Source organism: Erpetoichthys calabaricus, chromosome 3, assembly GCF_900747795.2.
Source record: "Erpetoichthys calabaricus chromosome 3, fErpCal1.3, whole genome shotgun sequence".
Lineage (NCBI taxonomy): Eukaryota > Metazoa > Chordata > Cladistia > Polypteriformes > Polypteridae > Erpetoichthys > Erpetoichthys calabaricus.
Window position 1 is genome coordinate 289,015,908 of NC_041396.2, and position 14,266 is coordinate 289,030,173.

Sequence of the window (14,266 nt, forward strand, 5' to 3'; positions counted from 1 at the left end):
AATACAAATTATACATTACCAAACTTTATTACCCTTAAATTGTCTGCATTTACTACATATTGTAATTACTGTTTGTATTGCAAAGCTTCTTTGTATAAAATATTCTTACTTCTACTCTTCTAGTGCAAAGTACCCCAGATTGCACAAAAGGACTCTGGAGACAGTATTGATTGGAGCTGTGAGAAATACAGAGAATGCTTAATCAAAGGGAAAGTAAAATACAATGAGTGGGAATCAAACACAAATTTCTTGTTTGAAAGGCAAGCATGCTAACAACTGTGACACAATCACAGCATGTACTGCCCCATTTCTCATTCAACAGGACAAACTGTGGCATTGCATACCAGACATTATTCGGAAACAGTAGCTCTCTTTACCAGCTATTATTATTATATTATAATATTATCCTAGGTATTTCTTTTAAAACATTTCTGTAAATTTAAAGTGGGTAAAATGACTTTGCTTAGACAAAATTGGATTGGTGATACCAGTTTGTTGTAAGATTTGTGTTAGTTCTCTTTAACCCCAAGTGCTCCAACCACACCCTGGGGGACAAGAATAGCCAAATACTGAATTATCACAAATAATATTATCACTACTAATAATGTTTATTTGTTATCTCTGTCATTTTACCTAGTAATGTTGTATTATTATAATAACAATTTTATATTATATATATATATATTTTTTTTTTTTTATTTTGTGGCAACACAGCGGTGGACTGGTTACTAATGCTGTCTCTCAACTCTAATGTACTGGGGTCTGTATCTAAGCTTGGTGATTCGCTTAACTTGGGTCTGCCTGCTCCCACTGTGTCTGTGGAGGTCTGTTTCTTCTGAGACTCCTGTCTTGCAAGTCATAAAAAAGTACAGCATGTTACTTAAATTGGCAACTGTAAACTGACTCCATACAACTGAGCATTGCTGTATACATCTTTACCTTCCAAAGGCTTGACATTGCACATAGGGATCATTCACACCATGCATTCCAACAGATGTTTCGTTTTATTCTTAAGATAATTAATACTAATATTTTGTATTTTATTTTTAGGATTAGAACATTTGAACAATTTGGACAAGAACATGCCATTCAGCCCAACAAAGTTTGCCAGTCCCATCCACTTAAATGTTCTAAAACAAAAAGTTAAGTCTTGTTTTTAATGTTCCTATAGTCTTTCTGCCGACCACACTAATTGGTAGCTTATCCCAAGTGTATATGGCTTTCTGTGTAAAGAAAAACTTCCTAATGTTTATGCATAATTTACCCTTAACGAATTTCCAACAGTGTCTCCATGTCCTTGATGAACTCCTTTTAAAATAACAGTCTCGATACATTATATTAATTCCCTTCATAATTATAAACACAATGTTTCCTACTAATCTTCTGTTGCTTAAACTGAAAAGGCTCATCTCTTTTAATTTTTCCTCATAACTCATCCCCTGTAACCCTGGAATCAACATAGCAGCACTAGGAAAAGTCCAGAGAAGAGTGACTATGTCCTATTTGTAGCCTGTGGACCAAAACTGCACACAGTACTCCAGCTGAGGCCTCACCAGTGTGTTATAAAGCTTGAGCAGAACATTCTTGGACTTGTACTCTACACATCAGGGTGCTATATAATCTGACATTCTGTTAGCCTTCTTAATGACTTCTGAACACTGTCTGGCAGTTGATAATAATGAGTCCACTATGACTCCTAAATCATTCTCATAAGGTGTACTTTCGATTTTCAGACCTCCCGTTGTGTATTCAAACCTCACATTTTGTACTTCCTATGTATAATACTTTACATTTACTGACCTTCAAATTCATCATCCACAAGTCTGTCTAAGCCTGCATGTTGTCCAAGTCCCTCTGTAATGATTCAACAGATTCTAGACTTTATGCCAAAACACCTATCTTGGAATCATCTGCAAACTTAACCAGTTTGTTACTTGTATTCCTACCCAAATCATTTATGTATATTAAAAACAGCAGCAGCCCCAGCACTGCCCCCTTCTGGACATCACTCTTAACATCAGCCAATTCTGATGAGGTTCCTCGCACCATCACCCTCTGCTTCTTGTGTCTGAGACAATTCTGCACCCATCCACACACATAACCCTGAACTCCCACTTCTTTTAGTTAGATGTCCAACCTCTCATGTGGCATCTTATAAAATGCTTTCTGGAAGTCCACATAAATATCATATTCTCCACTTTGATCATACTCTTTTGTTGCTTCCTCATAGAACTGAAGCATGTTAGTAAAACATGATCTCCCTCTTCTGAACCCATGCTGACTTTTCTTGCCATGTGTTGCTCAATCTTATCCTTAATAATTCCTTCCATTACATTTACTGTGTTGCACATTAAGATTACTGGCCTACAGTTGCTTGGATCTACTCGATCACCCTTTTTATATAACGGGATAATATCTGCCATTTTCCAGTCCTTCAGAATTTCCCCAGTGCATAGTAACTTCCTAAAAATATGCATCAAGGGTTTATATCTGTACTCGCTAACCTCCTTAACAACTCGAGAGTAAATATTATCTGATCCTAGAGATTTGTCTGATTAGTCAGCCTATTTAATCTAACCTGTACTTCTCGGTCTACAATTTCTAAACCACTCAGTACCTCCTTGGTATTCCCTTTTACTGTTGGGAAGTTACCTGCATCCTCACTTGTGAAAACCTTAGAAAAATTTGTGTTTAGACCATCCGCTATTTCACTCTCTGAATTTTTTAACTCCTCTTTACTATTCCTGATGCACTTCACCTCCTCCATGACTGTTCTTTTACTACTAAAATACTGAAAGAATCTCTTTGGGTCGTCTTTCACCTTATCTGCTATATTCCTCTCCAAATGTCTTCTTGCCTCCTTAATATCCTTCTTAATTGTTGCCCTAATGTTTCACATTAGTGTTATTAGTCTTATACACCTTATACAGCTGTTTTTTCCTTTGCCGCTTCTTTTTTCTTTTTTTTTTTTTTTTTTAACTCTTTATTAACCCACTGCAGATTCTTTTTAAATTTCCAACTAATTCCAAATTTAGTTATGTACCTGTCTTGCATTACTTGTAAAATATGTTTAAACCTGTTCCACTGTTCCTCTACTGTCTCCTCACTTCAAAGCTTATCCCAGTCTATCCTCCTTAGACTTAACAGTTTTATGCATTCTTCCAAAACACTGAGAATTGTATTATATTATCGTCACTTGACCCTAATGGTTCAATGGTTCACTACACCCTCAACTATATCCTGATTATTGCAAAATACTAAATCTAGACAGGGTTCACTCCACATTCGTGCTTTAACATAGTGTGTTAAAAGCAGTCACTGATTATTTCTAAAACTTGTGCTCCGCTATTTGCTAGGTTAAGCCCAGTTAATATTTGGGTAGTTAAAGTCCACCATGACTATAATATCCCTCTTGTAAACTTCCCTTTTTACTATTACTAAAAATATGTGCACTGAAATTACTGTCTGCATTTGGAGGTCATATTAAAATAAGTCCTCTTTCCAGGCCATTAATATTAATATTTCCATTCTATTATGACCACTAATACAGCATTACAATGAATTTTATTACATTTATTGCCTAATTACAATACTCTAAAGATATTCTAGGACAGTTTTTCTAAAAAATTATAGTCACATGAACTAGTTTTACTTTTTTAAGTTTATTGGTGACTCACAAGTAGGGGGGAGCTCCCTGTTGATGACTTGAGCATGAATGAAGAGTTGCCCCTTAGTGAATTGAGTGTATACGCAAGACTTAGTGGTTGTACCCATAATAAACTGACTGTGAATGCAAGACCGTGGGGGCAAGACAAGGAATGCCCCTAGGTGAATAGTGTGTGAATGCAAAAGCGGGAGGGGAACTCCCCATTGTAGAATCTTGTGCAAAAGTAAAAGCAGTTGGGGTTCACAAACTAGGATACATGGGAATAAATATCACACAGGGTTAACAATCACACGTCCCACCCCAACCCACTCACAAAGCAAATGATGCCAACCCGCGACCCTCTAGCAGCAGCCCACAACCCAGCGGTATAGAAACACAGTTCTAGGATACAAAGGCGATTAATATTGAATTACAGAAACAGATACTATCAAGCCCAACTCCAAGGGGTCATTTAATTAAGATAGGCACCCCTGAAACATCACGTCTCCCCAGCAGTTACAGAAATACTCAAATGAGCCCCGTCCAGCACCAACAATCATATCATGGTTGAAATCTCTGAGATCGCATTTCTTCCCTATTCTAGTGTTTGATGTGAAAATTAACTAAGTACTCCCAAACTGTATCTGCATGATTTTATGCAGTGATTTGCAGCCACATGATTGGCTGAACAGATATCTGCACTGATAAGCAGGTCACATGCCTACTGTACATTTTATTAAATCTCTGTTAAATTCACACTACTCATGCTATTTAAAGAGGACAAGGGTCTTTCAGCTTACTGGAAACAGTTTGAAACTGTAGAAGTATTTAGAGAAGTGTGCTGGAGTGGTACAGCAGAGTTTTGTTCTAAACATAGAGTTCTGTTTTTTTAAACATATTTCATATGTTTTACAGCTAATTCTTTCCATTATTTTACACTTTTCCTAAACATATTATTTCTTGATTTTTTTGTTGTTTTGATGTTCAGGTAATGTACTATTTTGTGAAGCCTCTACAGCAGTAGTTACTGTATGTGAATTAAATGTATCATCTCCTAATAAGGATATATCAGATTTGGGGTGAATGGGCAGCAAAAAAATCACCTTGCCTCAGGAAGCATTATGAAAAATACTGTAATCAGTGAGCTCACCAGTGGAAACACTCCTTTTCTATTTCTTGCTTCAAGTTTACACACATATTACTTAACACACTAGCCCTGCTGTCGGGTATACTGTTACATGTTGGAATTTTTATCTCGCCATGTCCCCCCTAGCATTGCAAATGGCCCCTTACCAGTTTAGTCTGGAGTCGGGACTAGCTACTACGGCAAATAATAGTTTCATTGTAAGGATTACTGACCAACTGACTGCAAGGATTACTATTATGACATTTACAACTATATGATTATAAGGAATATTATTTAAATGCAAAATTACAGTATTCAAAGGACTATAATTATTATTATGATGTATATTGTTTTATTCTAAGGATGACTATTATCTATAAAGCTCTATTTTATTCCAATGACTACTATTTTTACCACAAATAAAGTACTGTTATCAGAAATATGATTAATTCTTTTCTCAATGAACTATATTAGGAAAGATAGTTGGTTCATGTTATTATTCCAAGGACTTTTAAGATGTAGTCTCTACTTCATGACAAGCTGCTCAAATTAAATATACGTGTTGAAATTACAAGGAAAAAGCAAATTCCATTGTTTATTTTTACTATTTTGTCCAAGATTATATTATTGGATCCTACATTTCTTCTTCTCTGGTGGTAAATTAGCTGTCTCGAACAATGCTGTGACCACCTCTCTGATAAATGAGATGATTTGGAATGTGAGATGAAAGCATATTAGTTGCTCTCCTACAACACACATGTCCAATTCACATTGCATTCTCATTTCACACTGGCCTGCTTCTAGAATATTACTTCACTGCCTGTGACCAGATACCAAAATACATCAGGGCCATCTATTACTGAGGAACTATGCAGAAGTTCTTGACTGTGCCATGGTGTTTTGTAAGAAAAAGGAACTTTTATGGGTTTCAGCTGCATTTCCCACCAGCCAAATGTTGGAATACTATTCTTGTAAAAACACACAAGAATTCTGGGAAAGTAAAATAGAACAGAGCAATATGGTGGTACCGTGTTTAGAACTGATGCCTTCTGGATGCAATGTCCTGGGCTCACCTGTGGAGCTGCATGTTCTCTTCATGTCTGCCTGGATTTTTCTTCCTCAGCCAAGACATGCTTCTTAGGTTGACTGGCAATCCAAATTGTCCCGGTGTGTGCATGATTGGGCCGTGCAATGGACTGGTACATTTATCCAGGGCTGTTTCCTGCCCTGCATCCAGTGCTATTGGGATATACTCCAGATACTCACAACATTAACTGGATTAAGCAGGTTTCAGAATGTCATGTTTCAAATAGATCAGTTTACCAACCTGAGGCGATTACTTTGAATTCCTTAGGCAAGAATTGTTCTAAGAACCTCTTGGAATTTGTCTTAGCACTTGTAAATAACATTTACAGTCACCTCAGTTTGTCACATTTGGTATATCTTTTTTTGAAAAGATAAACAGCACTACTAACCCAGATCATTCACTATGCAAGGGGTAAAATGCTGCTTCTTTAGTGGGTATGGCTCACCGACCATCCTTCTGCCTTATCTACCCTTGGGAGAAGCTTTTGAATGAATTCCGATAGGTTCCATTTATCTCTTTTATGTTCAAAAGGGATGGATGGATGGATGGATGGATAGATAGAGATATGAAAGGCACTATATGATAGATAGATAGATAGATAGATAGATAGATAGATAGATAGATAGATAGATAGATAGATAGATAGATAGATAGATAGATAGATAGATAGATAGATAGATAGATAGATAGATAGATAGATAGATAGATAGATAGATAGATAGATAGATAGATAGATAGATACTTTATTAATCCCAAGGGGAAATTCACATACTCCAGCAGCAGCATACTGATAAAGAACAATATTAAATTAAAGAGTGATAACAATGCAAGTATACAGACAGACAATAACTTTGTATAATTTTAACGTTTACCCCCACCCAACACACACACACATTATTCTTTCTTGGACAAGTGTCTTCAAATATCTTTCTCCTAAAAATATTTTCTCGCTTTGCTTTAATAAGCCAGTGTAACCAGGGTATAATTTACAGAAAGCTTAAGGCGTATACTTGCCTTTCTTCTCAAACATCTATACTGCCATTGCGCAAACAGTGACCTTTGTTGAGGCGTTGTGCATGTATTGCAACACATTTTTTTTTTGTAGTCTCCTTTTGCCTACAAATTACAAACAGCAGAAGGTGGAGTTGCAAACAGTGATTCATAAATCACAAAACGGGATCTCAGGGTATTTAAAAAAATATAATAATAATAATAATAATAATAATGGGAATTTTCATTTGGATTGATGGCACTGTACTGGCTGTTTTGATTTTACTAATACATTAACCTAATTTGAAAGCTGCTTTTACACAAAGATAAACTTTATGAAACAGTTTGTTTTTAGGTACATTACATTTACATGCACTCCCACACAAAAAAAAATGCTTTTAATGTATATACAATACATATACTAAACTCAGAGGGTGCTTGCAGTGTCAATGATATTAGGGAAGATAGTTGGTTCATGTTATTATTCCAAGGACTTTTAAGATGTAGTTTCTACTTCATGACAAGCTGCTCAAATTAAATATGTGTTGAAATTACACGGAAAAAGCAAATTCCACTGTTTATTTTTATTTTTTTGTCCAAGATTATATTATTGGATCCCAGATTTCTTCTTCTCTGGTGGTAAATTAGCTGTCTCAAACAATGCTGTGACCACCTGTCTGATAAATGAGATGATTGGAATATGAGATGAAAACATATTAGTTGCTCTCCTACAACACACATGTCCAATTCACAATGCATTCACACTGCCTACTAAACTCAGACAGACACACACATCGATTTACATGCCCTGTATGCACCATCATATTTTGATTATCTGGTTGCTATCCATCCACATTCAAGCCTATCCCAGCAGCATCTGGTGCAAGACACAAAGCACTTCTGCACAGGGGATCAGTCCATTGCAAGACATGCTCATACCCATGCCCTCATCTTGCCAATTCTAAGTCGCCAGTTCCCCTAATCTACATATCTTTGCAACGTAGGAAGAAATTTGGACATGCTAGTGAAGGACTTACATAAACACTGGGAGAATGCAGAAATGTCATATAGGGAGTCATTAACCTAATCTCTTTGAGATGTAAGCAGTTGAATTTTTTGCATTGGGGTTATTGTAAAGTATCTATCTATCTATCTATCTATTGTGGTGCCATATCAGAAATTTTCTTTAATTTGTGCAGACTTCTTCAGCATTAGCATTAACTAACGTGACTAATATTATCTGTCCCTTTTTTCTAATGATTAGTGAGACATGTAAGTTTATACATTATTCATGTCATAGAAAAAGGAAATTTGATTAAACAATGAATGCTGGTACCTGGTCTGTCTTGATTGGCATCAGATCATTGTCACACCCTTTGATATTATCATCATCTAACAAAATATAGCCAAAGAGATTTAAGCTTAAAGTAAACAGAGAGCATCATTACCACCTGATTCACAGGAAAACACATTGCATATGAGGTGCCTACATTGAAACAGAACCAGCTCATGTTTAGACTGAGGTGAAAAAGGACAAGCTACAAATAACTGACACAGAACACTCCGCACAACTGCATGATTCAGAGTAGTCTTTAAGGATGTCCGGTAGAAGCACCATCCACCATGTGGCAAAGTGTCTGCTGGACAGGGTGAGGCTGGCAAGCAATAGAAAAAAAAAACTACTTTCTAACCACCAATTTTTCCTGTACCAAGACTCTGAGCTTCTTTGGAAAAGTGGGGACAATCTGCTGGCTTTTTTTCTCCACAAAATGGAAGAAGCCTACACGACAGTTCCTTGGTGCCTTTTCAAATTGAGGTACTGTCACTCAGCAGTGAAGGAAGATCAAGATGATACTCGTTCCATTTCTCATCAGGGTTACTTCTTGTGCTTGATGCATTCCAAATATCAATCTACTGTATGTTACTACTGTATTACTATGTTTGCCATTAAGAAAGCAAATGGTACTGCATTTTTCATACCTCTTCATTGGCTTGAGCTGCTAGCTTTAAATGAAAAAATATCAAGCTGGAATTACAAAGCTAAGAATAAAGGGAAAAAAACAGCAAGCTGCCAAGCTTCCTGCTAATCTGTGATAGCAAAGCTGCCCAAGTGTGCATGAAAGCACAAAATGACTGAAAGTTGTGACTAAGTACATACTGTATTGTCAAGTTCTGCACAGGTTAAATTAAACTACACTTAAACTGTGGCCTACAAGTAGCAGCTCATTGACACCGCAAACACCCTCTGATTTAAGCGCTGTGACCCGAAATGCATGTGCAAATATTTATGATTAGGAACAAGTATTGGTACCAATATCAGACATTTGTAAGTTTGTATTATATTTAGGTACAGAACAGAAGACATCACAAAGTTAGCCATTATCCCACTTCTGTGTAGCAAGTTGCCTAAACTCTTGAATATTAGGAAGGAAAATGAGGCTTCCTCAGAGTTCTATAAATGTTACACATCAAAGACTGATTTTAAAATTGTTGAGTAATGTTAATGTTGAGGAAAATAACATATACATATTACACTGATAAGCCACAACATTAAAACCAGTGACAAATAAAGTGAAGAACATTAATTATCTCACTACAATGACACCTGTCAAATGGAGGGATATATCTGGCAGCAACTGAAGAGTCCATTCTTGAAGGTGATGTGTTGGAAGCAGGAAAAATGGGCAAGCTTAAGAATCTGAATGTCTTTAACATGGGCCAAATTGTGATGGCTAGATGACTGGGTCAGAGAATCTCCAAAATGGCAGGTGTTATAGTGTGTTCTCAATATGCAGTTTTTAGTACATATCAAAAGTGGTCCAAGGAAGGATAACCGGTGAACCGGGAACAGGGTCATGGACACTCAAGGCTTATTGATGAAGTGTAAGGAGAGAAGGCTAGCTCATCTGATTCGATCCCACAGTAGAACTACCATAGCACAAATTCTTAAAAAACTTAATGCTGACTATGAGGAAAACACACAGTGCATCACAGCCTTGAGTGTATTGGGTTGCGTAACACCGGTCAGAGTGCCCATGCTGCTTCCTGTTCACTGCCTAAAGTGCCTAGAATGGGCATGTGAGTGTCAGGACTGGACCATGGAGCAATGGAGGAAAGTGGTCTGGCTTAATGAATCATGCTTCCAAGTGGAAGGCCGGGCACGTGTGTGTTGTTTACCCGTTGAAGAGATGGTAGCAGGATGCACTATGGCAATAAGGCAAGCTGGCAAAGGCAGTGTGATGCTCTGGGTAATGTTCTGCTAGGAAAACTTGGGTCCTGGCATTCGTGTTGGTATCACTCTCACACATACCATCTACCTAAACAATGTTGCAGACTATGTACACCTCTTAATGGCAAAGGTATTCCCTGTTGACAGTGGCCTCTTACATCCACACTGTAAAAATTGTTTGGGAATAGTTTGAGGAACATGACCAAGAATTCAGGGTGTTTACTTGGCCTACAAATTTCCCAGATTTCAATCTAATCAAGCATACGTGTGAGGATGTACTGAAAAAACAAGTCTGATTCATGGAGGCCCCACCTCGCAACTTACAGGACATAAAAGATCTGCTGCTAACATCTTAGTGCCATATACCACAGGACATCTTTAGAGGTCTTGTGGAGTCCATGCTTTGAGAGATCAGAGCTGTTTTGGTGGCACAAGAAGGACCTATACAATATTAGGCAGGTAGTTTTAATGTTGATTGGTGTATGTAAAAAACGATATACGTATCTAACAAACTATTCATGTATACACAACACCACCGTCACTTTAACTTTCAATTGTACAGAGACAATTCTAACATGAAGTCCTCCATATTATTTAAACTTAAAGTTACTTAACGGTTCAGGTTATAGACCTAGGTGCTGCTCTATTGCATAGCAGCTAATTGTTAAATATGCTGCACATCTTCTACAGCTAACTCCCTTTCCACCAATTGCTTTCTCCAAACAGTACTCGCAACATAGTTCATTAGACAGTATTAAGTTATTTGCTTTTAACTTTTCAAGTTGAAATCACTAGCATCTGAATTTCTCCATGAAACATCAATATGTAGGTCCAGTATTGTTCTGTAGAACTACCCACCATTCTTAGTACTTTCAGATAAGACAACAAACTTGCTCAAAGATGACTAACTTCGATACTTCAAGGTATGCTTCAAGGTAACTTGTGTGACTAGCCAGGTTTCCATCCAAGGAGTTTTTGCGAAAAAATATTTAGCGCTTCAAATTTTTTTACCGATATAGCTGATGGAAATGCTAATTATCGATAAAATGTTGTACACGTCGACATAATATTTTTCCGTTTAACTTTAGCACATAAATTCTATATCGATACTTCAGATGTCGCAAAAACTACATTGGAAACAGTTTTTGTCGGAAAAAAGGGCTTTAATGAAAATAAATGTGTCACATTTTCATCACGTGCAATCAAAACGAGAATGGCGGAGCGGTTCGCATGGTCTGATGAAGAGAGTTTTTTTTTTGATTAAACGTCGTTATTTTGTATTAATTCAAATTTCAGTTTTAATTAAAAACCTTAAGGGAAGCAGGTTAATTCAGTTGTTATCGCACTGTGAAGGGATGTTGAAAGGTAGGCTCACCTGTACAGATCCGATGCTGCAAACACAGCTGCATCATGGGCACTTCCAGGAGTGCCAACGCAAATGTCTCGTATCATGCACCTGTCATCAACAAGGGCCTGGAGAACAATAGATGGCCACCCTTTGCGATTAATGTAATCGCGGTAGCCTTCCATCGGGGGAAGAATAGGCACATGCGTGCCATCCAGCGCACCGTAAATCTGTGGCACAAGATGCACCAAGGAATTGCGGTATGCAATTTCATTGGCCTCCGCTACAGTCGGAAGTCTGATATAACGCCGCATTAATTTTTCTTTAATAGCGGTGCACACAGCATATACACATCGATGGACGGTAGTTTTACTAACCCCGAAAGATTCTCCAACTACTCTATACTCGGTGCAGGTTGCCAGCTTGTAAAGGGCGATGGCAATCCGCTTTTGGGTTGGAACCGGTGGTCAGTGGCAACCTGTGATGGGCGCAACATCAGGACTGATGAATCCACACAACATCTCAAACGTCGGCCGTGCCATTATAAAATGTTGCAGCCAGAGATTTTCTGTTAAGTGTCTCTCCACCACCTCCTCCCAGAAGGTCTTATTCCGTCGTCTCTCCCATACCCGTGGGTTTCGTCACACTGGGGTACTTTCTTCGAGCTCTAGGGCTATCAGACAAGCAACTGCTTCATTCTGCTGTCATCTTCGGATATTATGTACAATTCCAATTATTTGTGAAACTGAAATAACAGTAAGCTGGCAAATTTCAAAAAACTGTCTGAATAATCTCTCCATTTCTTTGTTTCTTTGTTTAGTGGAGGGGGTGTAACGTGGAAAACAAAAGGTAGATAATTTGCGACATACATAAAATTATGTATGGAAACGGCTCAAGGGCAGATTTTTTTCGCGATACAACAAAAGTTATGCGACAGTTCGTTTTGGGGGGGGGATGACGTCATCACGCACACCATTTTATCGATAAAAAGCCAGTTTGATGGAAACAGGCTGGAGACAGCAAATTTCGCACATTTTTTTTACGTATATTCTGTTTGTCGATAACAAAACGTCGCAAAAAAACTGGATGGAAACTTAGCTACTGTCTCTCTCTTCCCATCTGTCAGTAGCGTACAAATTCAGTCACCATTCTCTTTACTCCAGGTATGTTGTGATGCATTTTTTATTCTTTTCTCTGTGCAGGAATATTTTCTGTAGTGCTTGAACCTGTGCTTACTTGTTTAACGTGGTCACCTTCACATTTGTACCAGCAAATTTAAATTAGAAGTGAGATCATTTGCCCTTTAGATAATGTTGAAAATGCATCGAAAATATATCATTTATCTGTGCGCTGACTGGTGCAACTGGTCTACAATATATTTACATTATGTGATGCAAATTAACCTAACTCATAAAAGAAGCTATTCTGTTAGAGATAGATCAGTCTGTCATCTTGCACTAAACAAGAGTACACTGAGGCTCTACCAGCTCCAGTGCTAATAAAAGACTTCCATCATGAATTTTATTTGTAACAACGGCTCAAGACTATTTTTTATTTCCAGTGTAATTTTCTTGGATTTTATTTACAACCTAATGTTTTTGTTTCTCATTTTTCCTTCAGATTACAAAGATATTACTCAATTGTTTTTTTAGGGAGTTTACTTTTCTTTTAGCAAATTACATTAATACTGAATCAGACAAGAGTATACAAGTAATAGTCTAAAACTTATGAATTTTTCTGGTATCTATCCCTGCTTATTCAGTTCAGGTTTGCAGAATGCCACTATTTACACATATAGCAGTGGGTGAAAAAATATAAACAATTCTGGACTGCACACAAGCCATGGTGGGCAATAGGAACATATGTTTTAATTATTCCCAGTAATAAAAATGTCAAAGCTCTACATTTTAGTGATGCACTATTTAGCAGTTTTCCAACGGATTAAACTGTTTTTAAATTTGTTGTGTAGTTACCGCTGCTGCTTCACTAACCCAACATTTTTTGTTCAGATTGTTCCCAGTGAGACACATATGGAGTTTACAGCATGCCACTGTACATACAAACACACACACACAGTGTATTTATATATGCACACACACATACTGCATATTACACAGTATATGGACCTATACACTACATAGATACACTCACCAGCCACTTTATGAGGTACACCTTGCTAGTATTGGGCTGGACCACCTTCTGCCTTCAGAACTGTCTTCATTCTTCATGGCATAGATTCAACAAGGAGCTGGAAACATTCTTCAGGGATTTTGGTCCATTTTGACATGATAGCATCAAGAAATTGCTGCAGATTTGTCTCCTGTTTCACCACATCCCAAAGGTGCTCTCTTGATTTGAGATCTGATGACTGTGGAGGCCATTTCAGTACAGTGAACTCATAGTCATGTTCAAGAAACCAGTTTGTGATGATCTGAGCTTTGTGACAAGGCACGTTATCTTGCTGGAAGTAGCCATCAGAAGATAGGTACACTGAGGTCAAAAAGAGATGGACGTGGTCAGCAGCAATACTCAGGTAGGCTGTGGCATTTAAAACGATGCTCAGCTGGTACTGAGGGGCCCAAAGTGTGCCAAAAAAAATATCCCGCACACCATTATACCATCAACACCAGCCTGAACCTTTGATACAAGGCAGGATGGATTTATGCTTTCATGTTGTCGACACCAAATTCTGACCCTACCATCCAAATGTCACAGTAGAAATCAAGACTTATCAGACCAAGCCACTTTTTTCCAATCTTCTGCTGTCCAATTTTGGTGGGCCCTTGCAACGTGTAGCCTCAGTTGCCTGTGCTTAGCTGACAGGAGTGGCACCCAGTGTGGTC

General features: G+C 37.7%; 2 protein-coding genes across 4 annotated transcripts in view; one reads left to right on the plus strand and one right to left on the minus strand.

The window, feature by feature from the left end:
• slc48a1a (solute carrier family 48 member 1a) overlaps positions 1–14,266 on the plus strand; it is a 1,064,469-nt gene that overhangs the window by 926,597 nt on the left and 123,606 nt on the right. The window lies entirely within an intron of this gene.
• Positions 1–14,266, minus strand: part of LOC114644657 (vitamin D3 receptor A) — a 177,549-nt gene that overhangs the window by 146,360 nt on the left and 16,923 nt on the right. Inside the window, exon 1 of one of the 3 annotated variants that reach the window (XM_051924360.1) lies at positions 110–180. The exons of the other annotated variants lie outside the window; for them this stretch is intronic. The gene's annotated coding sequence lies outside the window, so the exon portion shown is untranslated. Of the gene's footprint in view, positions 1–109; positions 181–14,266 lie in introns of those variants that run through there. 3 annotated transcript variants of the gene reach the window in all.